General features: G+C 39.4%; 1 non-coding gene across 1 annotated transcript; it reads left to right on the top strand.

Annotated features, from left to right (window-relative positions):
* Positions 1–15,878: 15,878 nt before the first annotated feature.
* On the top strand, positions 15,879–15,982 carry LOC144235850 (U6 spliceosomal RNA). Its single transcript, XR_013336336.1, has one exon. It is a non-coding gene; the product is annotated as a U6 spliceosomal RNA (small nuclear RNA).
* Positions 15,983–24,653: the final 8,671 nt, after the last annotated feature.

The raw sequence follows: 24,653 nt of genomic DNA on the forward strand, positions 1-24,653 counted from the left end.
ATACACAAACATGCTTAGGAGTAATTAGGGGCTTACACAGATGTCAATATTACCTAATTATTAAAATAGATCAATGGTAGACTTTAAGGCCAGGAAGACCTGAGTTTGAATATTGGCTCTATTATTGACTAGATAGATGTATAGCTCTTCTAAACATTAGTTTTCTTACCTGTAAAATAGAGATAATTCTTACCTCATAGAAATGTTATAAGGGACAAATTAAATAATGTGTGTTGTTGGATAATAAAGAATTTTTCTGGAGTTACCTGGGTGGCTCAGTTGGTTAAGTGTCCCACTTTGTTCAGGTCATGATCTCACAGTTCACAGGTTCGAGTCCCATGTCGGGCTCTGTGCTGACAGTTTGGAGCCTGAAGCCTCTTTGGCTTCTGTCTCCCTCTCTCTCTGCCCTTCCCCCACTTGCATTCTGTCACTGGAACATGGGATATCAGCCAAATCTCCTGACTTGTTTGGAGATTACACAAGGAGACTCTGCATTTGGGACTCTCCCATTCCTCATCCATGCGTCTCTTCATTTGACTGGTCCTGATTTGTGTCCTTTGCAGTAAAACTTTAATAATAAGTATAGTGTTTTCCTGAATTCTGTGCATTGTTTTAGCGAATTATCAAACCTGCAGGCATTGTGGGAACCTCCAAATTTGTAGCGTATCAGTACAGACCTAGACACCCCCAAGGTGTGGCTGACTTCTGAAGCGAGGGCAGTCTTGTGAAGGACTGAGCCCTTAACTTGCAGGGTCTGTGCTAACTTTGGATGGTTAGCGCCAGAATTGAATTACAGTATACCAGTTGGACTCAGAATACATGTAAAATTCTTAGACCATACCTGGAACATGTTAGAGCTTAATAAAGGCTAAGTACTCTTATTGCTTTCAATTAGTATTATTAAGGTTGTCCCTACTCGATTGAGTTATGGGAATCCTAGTGATGTTGAAATAATATTTGACTATTATTCTGCAGTCCTCATCAGAGTTTCACGAGTGTTTTCCTCAACATGTATCTGTCTCCAAGCCTCTCTCTATGAATAGAAAGCTGAAATGAGGGCCTTGTATTCTTAGCAAGTTAATGAAGAAAACCCAGTACACCACCAGCCCTTCTCTCAGATGACCACCATCAATAGCACCCAGTTGTTTTTTTTTTATTTTTTTAATGTTTTATTTATTTCTGAGAGAGAGAGAGACAGTGCAAGCAGGGGAGGGTCAGAGAGAGAGGGAGACACAGAATCTGAAGCAGGCTTCAGGCTCTGAGCTAGCTGTCAGCACAGCGCCCGACGCGGGGCTCGAACCCATGAACCATGAGATCATGACCTGAGCTGAAGTTGGATGCTTAACCAGCTGAGCCACCCAGGCACCACCCCCCTTTTTTTAAACATTTTTTAAATGTTTTATAATAGCACCCAGTTTAAAGACTCCCACATGAACGCCACTTACAAAGTGTACAGGGTTTAGAATTTGGAGTCACCTGAAGGAGGTAGAGTTTTAGTCAAACTAAAGATGACCTCATGTCTATATTCTGAAGGTGGCCACCATATGGAAGGGGGATCCCAACTCACAGCCCCTGAAAGGCTGAGGCCTGTGTTCAAAGTGGAATTACCAAGATTGGATGAGTAGTGGGGAATAATTTTTAAACACATAAGGGTGATAGGGAAACCACATGATTTGCAATTTGGTAGAAATGTGTTCAAATTTAGTCTTTGCAGCTAGCCAACTATATGACTGGGGTTAAATGTTTTAATCTCCCTGAATCTCAGTTTCTCCCCTATATAAAATGGAATTATAATGAGTCACTTACGAGGTGGTTGGGAAGAAGCAACGAGATGATGCACGTAGAGTCTTTACCACAGCACCAAGCTTGTAAGAAGATGCTGGATGCATGTGAGAACCTATCCCCTTTGCTTCATGGACCATAGTGAGAGGGAAATCCTTCCACTCGCTTACTATTTAAAAAGCCCTGTGTGGAAAGCTTTCTAGGATCAGATTACCAGTTATTCTTTTCCTGAAAGGCAAGTCTTAGGTTACAGTTTTATTGTAAACATCTCCAAAACACTGTGGGCAGAAAGATCAAGGAGATTTGCAGTTCCTAGAAGGTTGCATGTTATCCCATGAAGGTTTCTGTTTCAAAGTTGATCTGCTGGTGGATGGGATTCTGTCGTCAGGAGTTTTCTTTCTCCATGTGGCTTCTCAGCAGATCATCTGACCTTCACAGTTTATTCCCCACAGTTTGTCCCTTTGTGCGGGTAGTGTTTTTGATCATGTTGGCATTTAGAGAACATTCCTGTTCAGAATCTGTGTATGGGATGGAACTGAACTCTTCCAGTAATGAAGAATCTTTTTCTTTAGCCAGGGCTTTCAACCCCTCATCTCCCCTATCTCCCCGATGCAAAAATCCTGCTTGCCTTTGTTGCCAAAATAGAAATGACTGTGAAGTTTGAGGTCGCTTTCAACAGATAACTGTTTATGTGGTGCCCTAGGGAAATGGGATATAGATCCTTCAGAAGAAATGTGCTTTTATGGCATACATGGTTTATAAGTTGCTAGGCTTAAAAACATCATTAGACTGACACTAATCAATGAATAATTAAGTCTTTGTAATTAAGGATGTGTGCAAACATTAATTGTTCACCCCAGTATTTCTACCTCATAAACTAATAATTCAGTAAAAAGTAGTTAATAGTTATAGAATTCCATATGACAGACCACCATTTAGCTATTAAAAATGAAGTTGTACAAGTGTATTTATTAACATATTTGTATATTAGCAAGCTACATGTACAAAATAATAAAAGTATGTACTATACAATCCCACTTTGGTAAAAAAATAAAATTACATATTAAAAATTCAAAACCAAATTAAAAATTACATTATTTGTATATGACAAGTACTACAAGGAAAATGTCTAAAAGGGCATGCAGTAAAATGCAAGTGATAGAATTATAGCTGAATTTTATTTTCTTCTTTTTTCTTGAATATAGTTTCAATCTTTCTATAATGAACACACATTTACTGGCATACTTTTTTTTAAGATTTTATTTTTGGACTAATCTCTACACCCAATATGGGGCTCAAACTTACAACCTGACACAAAGAGTCATGCCCCACCAACTGGGCCATTCAGGAGCCCCACAGTTGGCATACATTCTTAAAGCTGTTGTTAAACTAATTATTTTCTGATCACTAGACTGGGCTCCATGAGGTGTAAGGAAAGTGTAATAAGGTCTCACAGTGAAAAAAGAGTTTATGTGGTAGAAAAGGCAGTGTAACTAAAGAGCAAGACTCAGCTGAGCACTAGGATGCTTGTGTCCGTCACAGACACACCTCTGCACGAGATAACCTTGGGCAAGCTACATCCACCCTCCAAACCTCACATTTTCCACATGGAAAGGCACAATGACATTCCACACCTCGATATGATATCACTGAGATTGGGTGCGTACCTCGCACATGCCCTGGGTCACAGGAAAACCCCACACACTGTCAGCACCCTGGATTTCCATTCGTGATGTGAGCAATGGGTTTGTTGGAGTATTTATTTAGTATTTCTATTTATTTTTGCTATTATTAGATTATGTTCTGGAAACTTTTCCATGCATCATGGAGAGAGGCTTCTCTGTGGGGAATCTTGAATTGGTAATCATTTCCATCAGGAGCAGAGAAGCTGTTGGGCTCTTGCTTCTCTGTTGAGTTTGAGGAGCTCTTTTATAAGTCTCTGTATTGTTTGGTTTCTCAGGGCCGGCCTTACTAAAGTGAAATTTCACCAACAGCATGGCCTCTGACTATAGAACTGGGTAATTCAGGAGAAAGGAAGATAAGTGTTTTTAATGGCTGTTTAGACAATATGCAGGCCATTAAAGAGAAAATAGATCACAAAACAGAGAAATATCATAAAGGTGTACAAGCTGGTCTTCAGCTTTTATGATGTCTTTTTAATGTCTACATGAGACCCTGTGCTTCATAGGCTTGAATTTTTGCAATGTACAATGATATAGAAAAATGCTAATCTAATTACTTAAAAAGAGCAGAGAGCGAGGGGATTGCTACCAAATGTTTCTTCAAATTAAACTTACGCACATCTGGGTGGCTCAGTCATTTGAGTGACTGACACTTGATTTTGGCTCAGGTCATGATCCCAGGGTCATGGGATTGAACTCTGAGTTGGGCTCTGCTCTAAGCGTGGAGCCTGCTTGGGATTCCTCTCTCTCTGTCTCTTCCTCTGCTGCCCCTCTCCCCCACTTGTGTGCTCTCTCTAAAATGAAAAAAAATTTTTTAATTAAACCTAATAAAATAAATCTGACCTTGGGCATTTAAATCAGAATAAATAACAATGTTGATAAGTCTTCAAATAGGTTTCTAAGATCGTCTTCCTGAATAGCTCTATAACAGGCACACTTCTACCTTTGGCAGAAAACTGGAATATTCGAATTCTAAAGTCACAGATGATCAATGTCAGGTGGCTAATTACGATTCATTTTCAATTCCAATTTAACCATTAATTAAAGTAGATATCTTTGACTTAACATTCAGTGCAAGAAAAGCTCAAAAAGAAAATGTAATACACAAACCCCCTAAAAAGCCTCTGCATCGTTCCACTATCACCTTTATATCTGTTGCTCGTGGTAGCTATAGTAACTAGTATTTAAGACACAAACACACCAAATCAAAGTCCTAGGCTGATGCAATAGCTCTCAAATGGCTTTGTTCCATGTGTAAGATTTCCCTGCCTACTCTTGCATCATATTTCATGTCCAAATCCTCAAGTGACTAACTTACTGGTTGGGGATGGGCAGGCTAAGGGGATAAGAGTAAGCCGGAGACAGGATGCATTAGGGCCACCTGCCCTTTCAGAGAAAAAAATGTGCGGGATGCCCAGTGCAGTCAGTGAGACTCAGCCCCTTGTGTGCTCTGCTGGGGAAGAAAGAGGCTGGTCTGTGACAGCTGTTGCATTGTTGGGAGCAGCCTAGCTTCCTNTCAAAGCAAAGAAAGAGGAAGGGAGCAGAATGGGAGAGGGAAGTTAAGCTACAACTAATAATCTAAGCTTTTCTGAAAAACAAATTAGGCCAGTGGTTTTTACTGGGATTTAAATAAACATTTTGGTTTATTTCATCTATTTTTGTAGCAGATACGGGTGACGTGTTTAAACAGAAAAGTGTGAACAGACACCCTTCCATTCAGGTGTTTATATTTTCGGCATAAAGAGATGGCTGACAAACTGTATCCAAGACTGGCCTGCTATGCTAAAAGCACACTTTTCTGGCATTCCCGTAATTAAGAAAAATTAGGGTGCCTCCCAAACAGGGGAAATTGCAGACCCTCAAGTACCCCTCCTCTTGGAAGACTATACATGACATTACATTGCAGGGACATTCGCCTCAGCTGGAATACTTTTACACACATAAACTCTTAACTGAATGATAAACTAGTAATTCCCAAGCACTTCTTTAAAGGGAGCTTAATATTTTGGTTGGCAAATGTGCTTGGGGAAGTATTACATTAATAATACTTGCTTTTTATACAGTTCCTCTCTTACATAGTCAGCACACTTTATGGCAGATCAGATTCACAAATTGAAAAGAGAATGAATACACTTGAGCTTTTATGACTTACTCGGTCAAAAGAATACTCTCAAAAAGCACAAAAGTAAAACCCTGTCTCATGCCTGAGGGAAAGGCTAAATGATTAATGGCTTTAGAAACATAGATAAAACTGCAATATATATAAGGTAATAATCCATTAATCAGAAATGGGAAAATATACAATATTACTTTGTTAATGAAGATTAGAGCTGTGCAATCCAACCTTGGATCTACTCAAGTCAGGTTGGGCCTAAATCCATAAAACTATAACACAAATGCTCCACTTCCTCAGGCCCTTAGACTCCATCACATCTGTTGGGTGAGTTCTCTGACACTGGTAAGTGGAGAGATGACTTGGGGGAAAGAGTTCTAGGACTTTCCTATATGCCTGAAGTGCTGCGTATGACATTTAGGCCTGAAAAGCTCATTTATTCATTTAGTTCTATGGTCAATGTCCATGTAAATGGTGGGCAAGGGGAGGGAACTAGGAGTTGCATTGTGTTTATCCTCTCTGCCTTTTTAGGGCTAAGCCTAAAAGAAAAAGCAGCATTAGTGAAAGAGGTACAGCTGTTGGAAATGCTTTTTTATTTCAGTCAATTGGCAGACAAGTACAATGTGATTCCTTAATGCAAAGGGACAGATGCCATTTAATGCAGCCATTACTGAAAGAAGGGTATGTCTTATTGATTGCCATAGCTAAGAGCCATGCTGATAAATACAAAATCGACATTTACAAGGCATTATGCCCTGAGCAGTCCAGACTTTTCGCTACAGGAGACACAGGGAACCAAATCTGGGTCTCAGTTATAAGTGACTTGGTAAGGCTGCTTACCCAGCTCTTTAGAAAGCCTCAGTCCAAAAGCAGAGCAACCTTCTAAATAAGAGTGAAGAAAGTGGTCTGGTATCATTCTTTTGCATGTTGCTGTCCAGTTTTCCCAACACCGTTTGTTGAAATGACTGTCTTTTTCCCACTGGATATTCTTTCCTGCTTTGCCGAAGACTAACTGATCATATAGTTGTAGGTTCATTTCTGGGGTTTCTCTTCTGTTCTTTTGATCTATGTGTCTATATATTTGTGCTGGTACCATACTGTTTTGATCACTACAACTTTGTAATATAATTGGGAGTCCAGAATTGTGATACCTCCAGACTGGCTTTTCTTTTTCAAGGTTGTTTTGTCTATTCAGGGTCTTTTGTGATTCCATACAAATTTTAGGATTGTTTGTTCTAGTTCTGTTAAAAATGTTGTTGGTATTTTGATAGGGGTTGCATTAAATGTGTAGATTGCTTTGGGTGGTATAGACATTTTAACAATATTCATTCTTCCAATCCATGAGCATGGAATATTATTCCATTTCTTTGTGTCGTTTTCAGTTTCTTTCATCAGTGTTCTATAGTTTTCAGAGTACAGGTCTTTCATCTCTGTGGCTAGGTTTATTCCTAGATATTTTGTTGGTTTTGGTATAATTGTAAATGGGATTGCTTTCCTAATTTCTCTTCCTGCTACTTTATTAGAAATGGAGTAGATTTTTGTGTGTAGAAATGGAATCGATTTTTGTACACTTATTTTGTATCCTGTCACTTTACTGAATTTATGTATCAGTTCTAGCAATATTTTGGTGAAGTCTTTTGGGTTTTTTATATAAAGTATCACATCATCTGCAAATAATGAAAGTCTGACTTCTTCCTTGACAGTTTTGAATGCCTTTTATTTCTTTTTGTTGTCTTTTTGATGCTGTGGCTAGAACTTCCAGTTTCTTACACCCTATACAAAAAATAAATTAAAATGGATTAAAGATCTAAATGTAAGACATGAAACCATAAAAATCCTAGAGGAGAACACAGGTAGTTACCTCTTTGACATTAGCCATAGCAACATCTTTTTAGATATGTCTCCTGAGGCAAGGGAAACAAAAGCAAAAATAAACTATTGGGACTTTATCAAAATAAAAGGCTTCTGCACAGCAAAGGAAATAATCACCAAAACTAAAAGGCACCCAATGGAATAGGATAAGATATTTGCAAATGACATATCTGATAAAGGGTTAGTACTCAAAATACATAAAGAACCTATAAAGCCCCAAAACAAATAATACAATTAAGAAATCAGCAGAAGACATGAATAGACATTTTTCCAAAGAGATCCAGACACATGAAAAAAAGCTCAACATCACTGATCATCAGGGAAATACAAATCAAAACCACAATGAGATATCACCTCACACCTGTCAGAATGGCTAAAATCAACAACACAAGAAACAGGTTTTAGCGACAATGTGCAGAAAGAGAACCCTCTTGCACTGTTGGTGGGAGTGTAAACTGGTGCAGCCACTCTGAAAAACAGTATGGAGGTTCCTCAAAAAAGTTAAAATTAGGGGCTCCTGACTTTGGCTCAAGTCCTGATCTCACGGTTCGTAGGTTTGAGCCCTGTGTCGGGCTCTGTGCTGACAGCTCAGAGGCTGGAGCCTGCTTTGGATTCTGTGTCTCCCTCTCTCTCTGCCCTTCCCCTGCCCTTCCCCCACTGTGCGCTTGCTCTCTCTCTCTCTCTCCGTCTCAAAAATAAAAAATAAACATTTTTAAAAAGTTAAAATTAGAACTACTCTACAATCCAGCAATTGCACTACTAGGTATTTCCTGAAAAAATACAAAAAATACTACTTTGAAAGGATACATATATCCTGATGTTTATAGCAGCACTATCTCAATAGCCAAATTGTGGAAACAGCCCAAGTGTCCACCAACTGATGAATGGATGAAGAAGATGTGGTGAATATGTATATATATACATATGCATATATATATACATATATATGCATATGTATATATATATACAACTCAACGATAAAAAAGAATGAAACCTTGTCATTTGCAATGACGTGGATGAAGCTAAGCAAAATAAGTCAGTCAGAGAAAGACAAATACCATATAATTTCACTCATATGTGGAATTTAAGAACCAAAAAATGAGCAAAGAGAGAAAAAGGGAGAGGCAAGCCAAGAAACAGACTGTTAACTATAGAGAACAAACTGATACTTATCAGAGGGTAGGTGGGTGGTGGAATGGGTTAAATACATGATGGATCACAGAGTGCACTTGTTGCGATGGGCACTGGTGTGGTATGGAAGTGTTGAATCACTAAATCCTACACCTGAAACTAATAGAACATTGTGTTAACTAGCTGGAATGTACATGAAAACTTTTGGAAAAGAGCGTATAAATGCACTAAGGGCAGGTTTGAGAATCATGTGGACTGGGAAAGGTTCATTCCACCAGGATACCAAAAGTCCCATCAAAGCCAACACCCTCCCTGTCTCAGTCTCCCAGAGATACCCCAAAGCATAGGCTTAGAGTTGCCAGAGAGACTTGATTCCAAATCATACATGTGTGATCTAAGGCAAATCACTTAATCGCTCTGAATCTCAGCTTCTTGTCCATAAATCAATGGGCTGATATGAGTAATAACTTAAAGTACACAAAGTGCTTACTTAGCACAATGCCAGCAACATGTGAGGCCATCCCTATCCCTCTTCAGCTTCACGCCCCTGCTATTTCTTTCTCTGCTTTAGACCTGCAGGGCAATATGAAGGCTGTTCTTTTGCTTATAGATACATTCATTTGCTCAACATTTTATCAGTTGGTGCTCTTCTGATTTTTCCCGATTGAGAAAGAACCATGAGAAAAAACAGAATGGCATATATTCATTTTGAAAATAAAAAGAAGTAATGCAAATAAAGTACATGTCGGAGGTGGGCATTCCTATATTCATTCTTTTTTCAGATATTTGCTGTATGTGACTGTGCCAAGAATGGGGCCAGACTTGTCCCCACCCTACGTGGGTTGGAATAGGGGGATGGTAAAGTGCTGAGGCAAGATGGGACACCAGAATTACTTTCAAAAAAGAGGTAGTGCTTGAGTTGAATCTTGTAGGGGAGTGTGGGGAGGGTGGATTAGAAAGAGGGGAGTGGGGAGGGAAGAAATACCCGGTAAACACAACACACGTAGAGCTTCCAAGGCACTTTTCAGTTGTCTGGCCTCAAACATGAGCAGCTGGACACTGCTACTCTCTGAGTAAAACTCCTCACATGAAAATGAAAGACTGGACCCCAAACTAAAAAACACAAAACAAGCAAGCAAACAAAAACCACCACTTTGAGGGAATAAAAATAACAACAAAAAAAAGAACTCTTCTAAAGAAATCATTATTAATAACTTTACTGAAATTAGGGAAAACATCATACCCATGAAACAAGAAGAGAATGTTGTAAAAAATTAAAGAACAAACAAAAAACTCTCAGAAGTAAAAAATCTTCAAAGCAAGATCAAGGAGTTGAGATGTAGAGGAAAAACTAAGGAAATAAAAGTATCTGACTTTTAAGATGGACAAAGTTGAAGCCTATTATTTCATTATAGATTTTTTTTCTTCATAAAAGGCTACACACTAGAATTATTTCTAATACCACAAGGAGCTGACTGTGAGAGAGCGGAAGACACCCCAAGGATGGAGGGAGTGCTAAGGAGAAGTAAAATATTTAATTTCTATTTCTCAGTCTAGAGAGGATAATTGTAGTCTCCCATCCTATGAGTTCTTGGTCACAAAACCATATGGCAAAAGGTGGTGGGACTTTGTGTCTCATCTGTTCAAGGATAATTTTTATACAACGATAAAATAATGCTCTCATACAAATATAAAATAAACACATGTGAAAGGTTTTTTTCTCACTACTAATGAGGGAACCAGCAAGGTATCATAATTGGTTGAGAAGAAAATTCAAAGTAACACACATTTGTAGCGAGAAAAGGAAAGCAAAAGTGAGTTTGAAGGAAGAAACATGAAAGTGAATTTTTTGTGCCTTGGTTTTTAATACCTGAGTCTGAAAAGAAGCTATGAAGTGTGTTAAAAATCTTAGTAATATTTTCTCAGTTCCGAGCCTTTTTTATTTGCTTTTTTGTTTGTTTAATGCCTTTGCCTACAACATGAAAGGTTATTTTTTACTTTAAGTGTAATCCGCCTAGATAGTAAAAATCCTGTGTCTTAGGAAAATTTTCTGTGCTCCATGTTGATTTTATTATATCCTTTATTATTTAAGTGAACCCCCAAAGAATCTTCACTTATGTTAGAGCTATGATTTTTTTGTTTTTTTTTTAAGCTTACGTATTTATTTTGGGAGAGAGGGAAATAGACGGGGAGGAGCAGAGAGAGAGAGAGAGAGAGAGAGAGAATTCCCAGCAGTCTCTGTACTGTCAGTGCAGAACCCAACACAGGGTCGATCCCATGAACCGTGAGATTATGACCTGAGCCAAAATCAAGAGTTGGATGCTCAATCAAATGAGCCACCCAGGTGCCCCTCTGTTTTTTATCTTAAAATGTTTTGTTGCCACTTTGATTAAATAGGTAACCAAGTGTTATGTCACATGCACCTGTAAGTCCATCTTAACTGAATATCCAAGTCTTCTCTGATAATTTTTTTGATTTTTGTCTTCTCAGAAAGTAGGCTGACCCATGATAAAATTGTTAGTTAGGTGAATTCTTCTTCAGCTCCTTTTTATTACATTTTAATTTCTATTTTTTCTGGTTCCACACAGTTCCTTTCAAGGACCCAACACTAGGAAGTATACTTCCAATAGCCCAAGGTATTCCCTTAGCCAAGCAAAACCAATGCTGAAGGTTTTCCCTTCCCCAGCTCCTCCATCATAACCCACCTGCCCTGTGTTTCTGTCCCTAGAATTCCTATTATCTCTTCATTTGATGAACTATTCCATGGAAAGGAGTCAATAGTGTCCTTTCCCTGATACAATTTGCATTTTAGCAGAGATAACATTAAGATGTATTTAAATAGTAGAGTACATATTGAGTACTGTTTTATGTTGGGCATCATGCTCTACCTACATCAATAGGCATGGTCAATTCCTAGACTTAAGAAGCTTACGTTCTATGAAATTAAGTCAATGTGGTAACTGCTACAGTAAAGTTGTATATAAAAAGTCCCAGAAGCCCTCACCTTTATGTTCAAGTGATTTTTAAAAATGTTTATTTACTTTTGAGAGACAGAGACAGAGCAGAGCAGGGGAGAGGCATAGAGAGAGGGAGATACAGAATCTGAAGCAGGCTCCAGGCTCTGAACTGTCAGCACAGAGCCCAATGTGGGGCCTGAATTCACAAACCTCAAGTTCATGACCTGAACTGAAGTCAGACGCTTAACTGAGCCAACCAGGTACCAATGTTCAAATGATTTTTAAGAAGGGTGCCAAGATGATTGAATGGGAGAAATAATAATCTTTTCAACAAATAGTATAGGGATAACTGAATGTTAAAAAAAAAAAAACACAAAGTTGGGTCTCTCTCACATACCATATGCAGAAATTAACTGAAAGTGCATCAAAGATCTAAATGTACAAGGAAACTACAAAACTCTGAAAAAAACATCAGAATAAGGCTTCATTACCTGGGGTAAGCAATGGTTTCCTAGATAACAATACCCCACACACAAGCAACCAAGGAAAAACTATGCAAGTCAAACTTCATCAAAATTATTAAAAACTTCTCTGCTTCAAACAACACTATCAGGAAAGTGAAAAGACAGCACACAGAATGGTAGCAAATATTTGCAAGTCAAATATATGACAAGAGACTTGTACTCAGACTATGTAAAGGACTCCTGAATAGACATTTTTCCTAAGAAGACATAACAATGACAAATAAGCATATAGAAAGATTTCAGGTTGCTTTTTTAAAAAAATGTTTATTTTGAGAGAGAGAGAGCTCCTCAAACAACTAAACATAGTTTTACCCAGACATTCCATTCCTAAGTGTGAGAGAGCATGAGTGGAGGGTCAGAAAGAGGAGAGAGACAATCCCAAGCAGGCTCTGTACTATACACACAGAACCTGACACAGGGCTTTGTGACCTGAGCTGATATCAAGAGTAGGATAGTTAACTGACTGAGCTACCCAAGCACCCCAAGATTTCAACTTCCTTAATCATTAGAGAAATGCAAATCAAAATCACAGTGAGAGATCTCATCACATAAATTAGAATGGAATAATTTAAAGAATACACTATAAAAATTGAGAAAGATATAGAAAAGTTGGAATCTTTGTACACTGCTGATGGGAATGGAAAATGGTACAGGCACTTTGAAAAACCACTCTGGTAGCTCCTCAAGCCACTAAACATAGTGTTACCCAGACATTCCACTCCTAGGTGTATACCCAAGAGAACTGAAAACATGTCCACACGAAAACTTGTACACGAATGTTCCTACTAGCATTGTTCATAATAGCCAAAAAGCGAAAACACCCATGTGTCTTTCAGCTGATGAGTGGACAAGCAACATGTATCATATCCCTATGGTGGAATATGATTTGGCCGTAAAAAGGAATGACATACTGATACATGCTGTAACATGAATAAACCTTGAAGAGATTGCACTAAGTGAAAGAAGTCAATCACAAAAGGATAGTGTATGATTCTATTAATGTGAAATATCCAAGGTGGGCAAAACCATAGAGGAAAAAAAGTGTGAGTGGCTGCCGAGGGGCCAAGAGGAGTGAGGGAGTGACCGCTAAAGGATACAGGGTTCATTTTAGGGGTACTGAAATGGGCGGAAATCAGACTGTCGTGATGGTCGCAAAACTCAAAATATTCTAAAAGCCACTAAACTGTATGCTTTAAAGCAGTGAATTTTAGGGTCACCTGGGTGGCTCAGTTGGTTGGGTGTCTGACTTCGGCTCAGGTCATGATCTCACAGCTCTTGGGTTCGGGTCCCGCGTTGGGCTCTGTGCTGACAGCTAGTTCAGAGCCTGGAGCCTGCTTTGGATTCTGTGTCTCCCTGTCTCCCTGACCCTCCCTTACTCATGCTTCTCTCTCTCAGAAATAAATAAAACATTAAAAAAATTGTAAAAATAAATAAATAAAGCAGTGAATTTTATGGTTTGTGAAATATGTCTCAAATGATCTGTATATGAAGAAACTAACAAGAGAACTCCCCTATGACCCAGCAATAGCACTGCTAGGAATTTACCCAAGGGATACAGAAATGCTGATGCATAGGAGCACATGTACCCCAATGTTCATAGCAGCACTCTCAACAATAGCTAAAACATGGAAAGAGCCTAAGTGTCCATCAACGGACGAATGGATCAAGAAGATGTGGTTTATCTATACCATGGAATACTACCTGGCAATGAGAAAGAATGAAATCTGGCCATGTGTAGCAACATGGATGGACCTTGAGGGTGTTATGCTGAGCGAAATAAGTCAGGCAGAGAAGGACAAATATCATATGTTTGCACGTATAGGAGGATTAGGAGGAACTTGACGGAGGAACAAGGGGGAGAAGAAGGGCGGAAATGGTGGGGGAAAGGGAGAGAGGCAAACCATGAGAGACTCTTGAATGCTGACAAAAACTGAGGACTGATGGATGTGGGGGGGAGGAGGGATGGGCATGGAGGAGGGCACTTGTGGGGATGAGCACTGAGTGTTATGTGGAAACTAATTTGACAATAAACTATTTGTAAAAAAAAAAAATGATCTGTATATGAAAAAAGTCTCAGAAACCTGAAGTTTAAAGAGAAGGGGAAGGCTTTATGCAGAAAATGACATGTGACCTATGGATGAAAGGCTGAGGAGTAGTTTTCTGCATAAAATAAAAGGGCAAGGGGTTGTGAACTATATATGGTACAGCTGACTCTTGAACAACACTGGTTTGAACTGCATGGGTCCACTTATACCCAGATTTTTCCACCAAATAGTACAGAATCATAAATGTAATTTCTTTTCCTCATGATTTCCTTAATAACATTTTCTTTTGTCTACCTTACTTTATTGTAAGAATGTAGTATATAATACATATAATTAATTGACTGTTATCAGGTTTCAGTAAGTTATTAGCAGTTCAGTTTTCAGAGAGTCAAAAGTTACACGTGAATTTTTTTTTTTTACATTTATTTGAGAGAGAGAGAGAGTGTGACAGGGCATGAGCAGGGGAGGGGCAGAGAGAGGGAGACACAGAATCCGAAGCAGATTCCAGGGTCTGAGCTGTCAGCACAGAGACTGACATGGGGCTCAAACTCATGAACTGTGAGAATATGACCTGAGCTGAAGTCAGATGCTTAACCGACTGTGCCACCTAGGCACACATCTCTATACATGGATTTTTGACTGCTCAGGAGTCTGAGCCCCTACCTCCACCTGCACTGTTCAAAGGTCAACCGTGTTCGGAAAATGTGTGACTAAGTCTTGCCTAGGAAAAGGTTAGTGGGAAATAGAAATAGAAAGGAGGGCCTGGATCAGCCAGTTTCAGCAGGAAAGAGAAGGGGTACCAAAAAGGAGTAAAGAGAATGTGATAAAGATATGGATGACAGAGGTGTGAACAGAGTTCAAAGAACCGGAAAGGGATGATGAAGCTTTCCTCATACGAACAACAGCCAGAAGTTGTTATGGTCCCTAAGCCTAAAGGTCCAATGGAGGAGAAAATGACCAGAACATAGAGCTATAGCTATAGGAAAGAACCAAATCCATTTGGATGTTAGGTAGAGGAAGGTGGCCACTGCCAAACCTTGGAGGAAAGAAGCCCAAGGGCAGGGCGAGGGGTGAGATACTGTGATTGCTGTCTTTCCCGCCCTCCAGTCTCCTCTGTCAGCTGACCCAGAAGGCAGAGCACAGAACCTGTTGATACAGTCCATACAGGGCTGCCTCCTGGCGGGGAGAGCTGGGCCAAGTGTGAAGAGTGAGTCTGGAGAGGAAGCAGCTCAGGGCCAGATCATAAAAGATTTGTGTGCCTTGCCAAGCAGTCTGGACTTTGTCCTGCAGACAGGAGGAAACTATAAAAAGGATTTACGTAGGGAAGTGACTGCAATGTGATGGTTTGGACAGGGAGAGCCTAAAACTGGTTCTCAAAGTGTGGTCCCCAGACCAGCAGCATCCGCATCACCTGGGAACTTGTCAGAAATGTAAATTCTTGGGTCCCCTCACTAAATTACAGGAGTGGGACCCAGCAATCTGTATTTTAACAAACACCTTCAGGTGATGCTGGTGTGTGCTCAAGTTGGAGAACCACTGGCCTAGAACACTATTCTGGAGTCACACGCTCAGAAGAATTACTGAAAAAAGCATATGTGTAGTGTATATGCATAGACATATCTGGAGGGATATACTTCAAAATATTAATAATTCTTATCTCTAGGTGGTAAAATTGCATGGGTTTTTCGTTCTTCTTTTATTTGCACTTTAATGGCTTTTCATAATGCACATGCATTTTGAGATTAGAAATAAAATTTATTTAGAAGAGAAGGTGTCGCTTCGGCAGCACATAGACTAAAATGGAACGATACAGAGAAGATAAGCATGGCCCCTTTGCAAGGATGACATGCACCTTTGTGAAGCGTTCCATATTCTAAAAATAATAATAAAAAATAAAGGAGAAGGTAGAAAATATAATGGAAATATGTTAGTACTTAAATACTTAAAAATGTTAAAATGTGTCTATATAACTAAATTACCACAAAGTTAAAAGAGATGTCAAGCTGAGAAGAATTTGTAAATTATATGAGTGTGGTTTAATAAGAAAAAGAATATCCCACTATAAAAGTTGGCTAAAGTTGTAAACCATAATCTAAAAAGGAAGATGCTTGAATCAGAATGTGAATTTTTAACATGTGAATATGAATTGAAAAAATTAACATTGCCATTCATCAAAGAAATGAAAAATAAAAACGAGGCACACTTTTTGCTTATCTGATAGGCAAAGATCAAGTAAACCAGAGTTTTGTGAGAGTGTGGAAAATGAATATTTTATCATGTTTTCAACAAGATTATAAAGAGTTACAACAACACTTTTAGATGGAAATTTCAAAATATGTTCTAAAGTCTTAAAATATAGTCTTTGATCAGATAGGAGTTTTTCTTGAGAATATAATCAGATAATTGTCCATAAGTATACGTTTAGTTAATAAACATTGAAAGGACACTTAACCTCACTACTAATCTGAGAAACTCGATTGAAAACAATAAGCTATATTTCATCCATGACACTGTCAAAGCTTAACATTTTTTCCAATGTCAAGCAATTGTCGAGGTTCTGAAAATACAGATATGTATTGTTGGTGGGAAGGTGACTAGGCATATCCTTTTCGGAACACAAATCTGGCACTATTTTAAAAAATCCTATGCTTACCCTGACCCAGTGATTCTACTTTGTCGGTGTCTAACCTAGAGAAAAAAATACACATCCACAAAGAGAGATACGTAAGCTCATGCATGTTCACATATTTTTTGAAATAGACCAAAAAAAAAAAAAAAAAAAAAGAGAGAGAGAGAGAAATAGCCTAAACTTCTATACATAAGGAACAGGTAAATAAGAGATAGTAAAGTCATAATATGAAGGAATGACTTGTATTTTTTTTCTTTTTTTAAAAAATTTTTTTCATTTATTTGAAAAAAATATTTATTTCGTTTATTTATTTTTGAGAGAGAGAGAGAGCGCAAGTGGGGCAGAGGCAGAGAGAGAGGGAGACAAAGAATCCAAAGCAGGCTCCAGGCTCTGAGCTGTCAGCACAGAGCCTGACCTGAGGCTCCATCTCACGGGCTGTGAGATCATGACCTGAGCTGAAATCAGACGCTTAACGGACTGAGTCACCCACGTGCCCTGGATTTCTATAGAACTATATAGGAGCAGATTATCAAAAACATTGCTGAATGGGAAAAAAATTGCAGAATATATATGCAGACAAATGCTGTTTGTGTAAAAAACATAAGACTTTATTAAATGTTTTTGATACATACTTATGTATCAAAATGGATTCCTAGATGCACCAAATTCATCATAATTATTTCCTCTGCAGGGAAAAGAGAGGACCAAATTAGAAGATAGGAGCCAAGGGGAGTTTTTATTTTGCTTGGGACAGTTTCATCTCTCTCTCTCTCTCTTTTTTAAAGAATATTTGTATACTTAAAAAATATTTATATACATGGAAAGGCTGAAAAATAATGTGTTGAAACATTAATAGTAGTTCATTTTGGATAATGGGAAAGGGGTATTAGTTTCTGCTCTCTATGTTTTTCTTTATTAAAAATTCAAGCTCTTCCCCAAAAGAGATGTATATAAAAAATCTTTATGTTTTGTTGAAGAAGAGGAAGGAGGAGGAGGAGAAGGAGAAGGAGTAGAAAGAAGAAAGAAGGAAGGAAGGAAGGAAAGGAAAAAGGAAAGAAAAGAAAAATCTGAAAAGCTATATAGTATGTGAGTCTGGCTGCTAGTTGTTGGGGGAAGGAGGGAGGAATGGGAGGAGCACGGAGGATTTTTAGGGCAGTGAAACTACTCTGTATGATATTATAATAGTAGACACATGTCATTATACATGTGTTCAGACCCATAGCATGGACAACACCTAGTGTGAATCCTAATAAATGTGGGGCTTTGGGTGATAATGATGTGTCAATGAAGGTTCATCAGTTGTTATAAATGTATAGTTCTGGTGAGGGATGTGGACAAGGAGGGAGGCTCTGCATGTGTGGGGCAGAGGGATACATGGGATATCTCTGTACCTTCCTCTCAGTTTGGCTGTGAATCTAACACTGCCCTAAAAAAATAAAGACTGTTAAAAACAAAAGCCCAACTTAAAAGTTCCAGTGTAGAGGACTGATAAAGTTATAGTATACTGTAGAAGACACTATCATTAAAAACAATAATAATATGAAGACACCTTTAAGCTGCCAAAAATATATGATAAAAGTTTTTAAAAAGGCAGGTGCACGGGTGCCTGGGTGGCTCTGTTGGTTGAATGTTGACTCTTGATTTTGGCTCCGGTCATGATCTCAGGGTTGTGGGACTGAGCCCCATGTCAGGCTCCATGCTGAGTATGGATTCTTAAGATTCTCTCTCTCTCCCCTCTCCCAGGCTTGTCTCTCTCTCTAAAATATGATGATGATGATAATAATAATAATAATTTAAAAGGCAAGTGCAAATAGAATTTATGTTAGGAATCCATTTTGTGAAAACAAAGTGAATGTTTCTGAAGGATGGATCTATGAATAAATGTCTTTTAGCTTATCTGTATTTCCTCACTTATCTGAAGAAAGCCTTATTAATTACAAAATAAAGGGGACAAAAGAAAAAGAATCTAACAAGGATAGAAAGAAAGATAAGTCAACGGCACACCTAGTATTGCCCTAGGTGATACTTGATTTTTATTTGGCTTCTCTACATCTTTTAATAGTTTTTAAAAAGCACAACTGTTCAGCAGTTCCTTTTCTCAGAAAGACACTCAGAATTTCATGCTGCCAAGGGAAACTCTCTGATGGGCAAAAAGGGTTTGAAATATAATTTCAAATGACAGTGCAAGTGATTTATTGCGGTACCTCCTAATGTGGGATGGTGAGGACACAGCAATGCGCTCCACGCACAGGAGCCCGCATTCTAGTACCCACTATTATTTCTAAACTGTGGAGAGCCAAGCCACCTGATTCAGAATTACCTGGAGAGCTTACTGAAAAGGAAGCTCTGGATAAGGCCTGACTTTTGGGACAAGACGCTCTTGTCCCAGCAGAAGCAAACCCTCTGGAAGATTTCCTACGCACTCCAAAAATTCACAAACCTTTGCCAGAGACTAATCACTGAATCACTGGGACTTTTCAGAAACCTGGATTTTTCATCAAAGTGCCGATCCTAACAGTTGCAGTGAGGATAACACACAGTAGTGTCTTTGAGCTTGCTTTCAAGAATCCAAATACCGGGGCGCCTGGGTGGCTTAGTCGGTTAAGCGTCCGACTTTCGCTTAGGTCATGATCTCACGGTTCGTGGGNCCAAATACCAGAGAGGTAGAAGCTATTGTTATCAGTTACACTCCCTTGGAGGTGGAGCCTAGGCCTTTTACGGATGACCTGAGACAGAAGGAGATACTTCCAGAATGAATTATCTTTAGGTAGTTCCAGATAGGAAAGGTAGTATGGGTCAGGGATTCTTCTCAATACAAAGCACAAAGGAACTGTGTAGGAAGCAGAGGCCAGCCCTATCTCACAGGCAATGGCTTCATGGACATATATCAAACTTCCTAGAATGCAGAGAATTTTTCTCATGCATCACAAGGAAAGTCTGCTTTTGACAAAGGACCCTCTCCAGTCCCTCAGGATGATAAGAAGTCTGGCTAAATACTCCTTAGAAAACTTGAAAAATGATTTGCCCTATCCCTTTCCTGCCTCCAACCAATGTCCGACTATAGGATATAGAGTGAGAACAAGAGAAAATGTTCCTCCTCGGTAAATATGAACTTTAGCACCCATGGAGCACCCTCTGGAGTAGAATCTAGACCTACACTGTTCCCTATGTAACTACTGGTCACATGTGGCTACTGAGCACTTGCAGCGTGGCTTGTGTGAAATGAGATGTGCTGTAAGTGTAAAATCCACAGATTTTGAAGACAGTGTGAAAAGGGAATGTAAATCGCTTAAGATATTTGGAAAGATATCTAGGATATATTTGGTTAAATAAAATATATTATTACAATTGACTTCACCTGTTTCCTTGTATTTTCTTTGTAACGCGGCTACTGGAACACCTTCAGGTATATATGCATCTTGTATTTCTGTCAGACACAGTGCTCTAGAACAAAATAGTAAGCAGGTGCTGCCTAGTAAAGCAAAGTAAGTGGCAAGTGGGCAATTTATTGCCTCTCAGCCTCACCCAAACAGAAGCCCAGCTTCTATCACAAAAGTCTCTCGATGATCTCTCAAATTGCTGAGATTTTGCTCCTTTCCTTTGGTGAAGTTCCTTGTGAAACGAGAGATGCACTTTTATTTTCACTTTTTTAAATCTCCCAGTTCCTCAAGTTCAGGGCCACATTGCCTTCTGCATTTTGCATGGTTCTTCACCCCCTATGAACGCAAGGCAAAGATCTGACCCACAATGATCACCATCTGTGCGGGCTCCCTTCTGTTGTTTATACCTGATGGATGTTAATCAACCTTTGTGGTTGTTCATTAGTGTTCAGGTTTATAGATGAACAACTATAGCTAATTGATGAGGCTTTATTGCTAATGAGCAAAGGCTGATTGAGAGATGACTGAGTTCTAGTTAACTCTGAATAATAGATCAAAGCCAATTCAGGCACCAGAAGACACCTGCTTTGTGCAAAGCGGAGGCAAGTAAGTACAGGTTTAAATAGGAAAAAGAGAAGTGAGATTAGAACCATACCCAGAATATACCTTCAGTAACCACAGCAGGAAGACCTTGGTCTGAGGAGGCAATAGCTGGGCCGAAGGAATTTTAGACTTGAGTTTAGATTCTGGAGCTGATTAAGACATGTCCCCTAAACTGGGCAAAGCTAGAATCTGTAGCAGCTCTTTGTGTGTTTAAGTACACATCGAGCTCTTCTTACAAAGTGATAAATAGTTTGTGCAAGTGTACACACATCTACGCCAGCACATGTGTGTGCACATGCACACACACGCACACACATTTGCTCGCACACGTGGTCTCCACCATACCCCTTCTGTGGCTAAAAGCTCCAGAGTTCCCACAAAAACCCCTCATGGGAACTGTGCAGCTTTTCAAGTATGAATCTGAAAAAATTTAGAGGATTGTAATGTTTAATCTTAAGACAGTTGTTATTCTGGGGCTGCTTGTACCAGTGGGCCATTACCAAAACAAGGATTAGCTAAAATCCGACTCTCGCCAGTTCAGGAAAATCTGTGGGTCAAAGGGTGGGGTTTGTGAAAATCACAAACGCATTTTAAAGGATTAAGCAACTCGCTTGCAGTGTTTTTGTGGGACCTTCCCCATTCCCTCCTATTCTGTTACTCTTCCCCTCAACTCTTGCTCTGCCTTGGTTTTCATATTGTTTCCTTGTTTTTAAATGTCACAACAAAGTGCCAACTGGAGGTAACCTGTGTTTGCAAGATTCATTTCTTAAAATTAAAAAATGATTCTAGAAAATTAGGGGCCATCAGCCATTCGTACATTTGTGTAAATTTGTTCAATGACACCCGAGACCAGCTGTGTTGGACAAATAGATGGGGGAGGGGCTCTGATGGAGGGAAGGAGAGGGCAAGTAATTAGTGGAACTTGGAATACTTTTGGAATTCGGATAGACCTTCAAAAATACCATGGTGGAGAACACAGCGCACCACAAGGCAACGGAAACCTGGTGGGAAGGGACACCAGCTGCTGAGAGAGCAAGGTACAAGGTGAGGTGAAGAAATGGATGAGGACACACTTCACCTGGTTCAGGTTTTCCTAAGGCATCATCCATTGGCTCAAGGGAAGGAAAAGAAATGGTCTTTCCTCTCTTCTACCCTTTTTACTGCTCCAAAGACTGTCCCTTTCCCCCACCATTTAGACTTGAAGCCAACAAGATTAATGCAGCTCAGGTCATGATCTCACGGTTCGTGGGTTTGAGCCCCGCATCGGGCCCTGTGCTGACAGCCAGCTCAGAGCCTGGAGCCTGCTTCAGATTTTGTGTCTCCCTCTCTCTCTGACCCTCCCCTGCTCATGCTGTCTCTATCTCTCTTTCAAAAATAAATAAACATTTAAAAAAGATTAATGCTATGACTAACTCTATTCTGTATTCTTTTTTTGTCTAGACTGGGAACCTGAGCACCATTTAAAACATTAAAATTTTTTTTAAACATGTGGGACACCTGGGTGGCTCGGTCAATTGATGTCTGACTTCGGCTCAGGGCACAAGCTCATAGTTCGTGGGTTCAAGCCCCATGTCAGGCTTTGTGTTGACAGTGTGGAGTCTGCTTCAGATTCTCTCTGCCCATGCTCCCCCCCCCGTTCTCTCTCTCTCAAAAATAAACAAACATTAAGAAAATTTTAATAATAAAGAAAAAACATGTATTCTCTATTGCAAGCAGGTGAAATGAACACAAAATGGACTTTTGAAACAAAATAATTCTTAAGATATCAATTATCCATATACAGTAAAACCTTGGTTTGTGAGTGTAATTTGTTCCAGAAACATGCTTGTAATCCAAAGCACTTGTATATCAAAGCAAATTCCCCCGTAAGAAATAATGGAAACTCAGATGATTCATTCTACAATCCAAAAATATTCATATAAAAATGATTACAATACTGTAATATAATCCAAAATAATAAAGAAAATGCAAAATATAAAGAAAATTAACAAATTAACCTGCACTTGCCTTTGAAAACCTTCGTGGCTGGTGTGAGGGAGACCAGAGAGAGGAGGGTTATTGTGTAGGAAGACTTTCACTCTCATTACTGGAATCACTGCTATCTACTCACTCAATGGAATCTTTTTCTGCATGGGGGCACAGATGTTGACTACAGTACAATATTAATAAACTCTTGTCACACACTGTATTTAATGTAACTGGCAATAAGGCAGCAGTGGAAAGGGTCTATATCTGCAGGCAACCTCACCTAGAATGAAGCAAAGCATTCCTAAGCTTCCTCTTGTATGGAAAAGCAGGGGACTGTCCATAGGTGCTTTGAAGTGACAAAATATACACTAGTGCCAGTTGTGGGCATCTTGCAATGTTCTGAAAATCACTGATTTTTGCCAAATGCCATGGCCTGAGACTGAGCATCCGAGCATGGGAGACGATCACCCACAGTCCCAGAGTGAAAGAGAGACACACACACAGAGAGAGAGAGGAACCATTGGCGCAGTTGTGATCATGTGACATTCAGTGTCAAGTACTACTCACATTACAAGATATTCCTTGTTTATCAAGTTAAAATTAATTAGGAATGTTTACTCATCTTGCGGAACACTCGCAGAACAAGTTACTCACAATACAAGGTTTTACTGTATATAGTTTGGATAATAGCCTCATACTTCTAACGAAGTTGTCTTTGTACTCTTGAGATGATTAATCTATGATCCCTTAATAAAAAATGGTCTTTAGTGAAAAAATCCATTTCATAAAAAACTCACTACATTATCTTTTTAAGATCATTTTATTGTTATTCTGCAGACCCCTGAAGATAGTAGTTTTTTTTTTTCTAATGTTTATTTATTACTGAGACAGAAACAGAGCATGAGTAGGGGAGGGGCAGAGAGAGGGAGCAGTGAAGATAGTTTTAAGAATAGCATGTGGAGCCCTGTTCTAAGCTGCTGTGTAGTCATGCAGCCTCAGTACTAGTGCAGTTTTTCCAGAATTCTCTCTGCATTCCATCTGATGATACCTAAAACCCCAGGCTGACTTCCTCTCTTCCTGGTTCCAAACCCCTCCCCGCCACTAAACCTATCACCATGTTTCTCTTTCCTGTTTGAGGAAAGCACTCAGCTTCTTGGAACCGGTGACGGATTGGTCTCTGCTCAGGATCTGATGCCACACTTCCGCCCAAGTTGAGTAAAATGATGTCTGTGCTTCATATCTGGAACTCAGTTGCAGAAAGAAGCCACAGGAGAAACGTACGGAGCATTGCACAGCATTTTGAGGAGCACTGTTTTCTTTTGTTGCAAATGCAAGGGGTGCAGGGTGCCAGTAAATGGCTGACAGCTGGGTCTGTGGGGGAAGCTCTAATCTGGAGCATTTGCAGATTTCCATGATGGAACTGTTCCCACCATGACTGATTTCTAGCTACCAACGTGATGTCACTGACTGGACTGACCGGCATGCAGCTGTGAAGGGATGTGCAGCAGTATAACATGACGTAGTGTTTCCACCATTCAGATTCAGGTGGAATTTCAAGATCATAGATAACAGTACAATGCAGTAACAATTAGCATGTGATGAGTTTTGAGGGTTTATCACCTTTGTTTTTAATATATTTATGTTTAAGTTTATATGATTAAGTTTTTCATATTAACTGTGTTTAAAAATTAGCTCACAAAATCCCTGAAATCTAACATGTGTTTTTGTGAGGCAGTGCCATGGGGCTTTGGCATACCACTGATGGGGATCCGCCTTGAGCAGGGGACTCTTTAAGTCCCCTTTTTAAGTAGGGGATTTGTATCAGTGAAAAGGCTTCTGGATGGCTGTAGGGATCTGCCCCTAAAATTTTAGGGATACAGTCCAACATATTTCAAATCATATATTCCTCAGAGACATCTGGGTTTTCTTTGTAGGTTCCCATCCTAGTGTTGACCTTACTCAAAGCC

Source organism: Crocuta crocuta, unplaced genomic scaffold, assembly GCF_008692635.1.
Source record: "Crocuta crocuta isolate KB4526 unplaced genomic scaffold, BGI_CrCroc_1.0 scaffold10, whole genome shotgun sequence".
Classification (NCBI taxonomy): Eukaryota; Metazoa; Chordata; class Mammalia; order Carnivora; family Hyaenidae; genus Crocuta; species Crocuta crocuta.